The following is a 1041-nucleotide window of genomic DNA, read 5'->3' as shown; positions in this document are numbered from 1 at the left end:
ACGGACCGGTGGGTTCTCCAAATTATAAGATTCGGCCATTCCCTGGAATTCACCACCGTACCCCCGAAAACACCTCCACGCAGACGGACACACAAACACCTACGCCTGCTACTCCAGGACATTTCTGTAATGCTGAAGAAGGGAGCAATCGAACGAGTTCCAACGTCCCTGAAAGGGAAGGGCTTTTATTCCCACTTCTTTCTTGTACGCCAAAAGGAGAACAAGTGGCGGCCCATTCTGGATCTCCGAGCACTCAACGCTTTCCTACGGACCCAATTGTTCAGGATGGTGACGATTCGAGAAATACTGGGCATTCTAGAAAAAGGAGATTTCATGACCTCCTTGGATCTCCAGGATGCCTACTACCACATCCCCATCCTCAAGTGTCACAGAAAATTCCTAAGGTTCGAGGTTGCAGGTCAACATTATCAATTCAAGGTCCTGCCGTTCGGCCTCAAATCCGCGCCGCGGATTTTCACGAAGTGCCTGGCACCAGTGGCGGCTTTCCTGCGTCAAATGGGTCACCAAGTCTTCCCCTACCTAGACGACTGGCTGGTGAAAGCGCCCTCGGCAAAAGGTGCACCCGAATCCTCCAGCGCCTGCACCAATCTTTTTCAGAGGCTAGGATTGACTCTCAATCTCAAGAAATCCTGCATTATACCTTCGACAAAGATTACCTTCCTCGGGGCGACCTTGGACACGGAGCAGCGGCCTTCCCCTCCAAGGAGAGGACAGACAAGATATTATCTCTGGCCACGGCGGTGGCAGCAAAGAAAAGCATAAAAGTCAGGACCTACACATCACTCCTGGGCATGTCTTCTTCCTGTATTCTCCTCATCCCTCACTGCAGACTCAGGATGCACCCGTTGCAGGAAGCTCTCGCGAGCCAATGGACTCAAAGTACTGGCTCTTTCGAGGACAGGGTACGAATAACACCAAAAATATCCAGGAGTCTAGATTGGTGGAGGCATCGCAGAAATCTGACCGTAGGGCTGCCATTTCTCCTTCCGGCGACACCTCTGGTGATCACCACGGACGCCT

Source organism: Lissotriton vulgaris, chromosome 8 (assembly GCF_964263255.1).
Source record: "Lissotriton vulgaris chromosome 8, aLisVul1.2, whole genome shotgun sequence".
Classification (NCBI taxonomy): Eukaryota; Metazoa; Chordata; class Amphibia; order Caudata; family Salamandridae; genus Lissotriton; species Lissotriton vulgaris.
The sequence above is the reverse complement of the archived record's forward strand: the minus strand, read 5'-3'. Positions refer to the sequence as shown.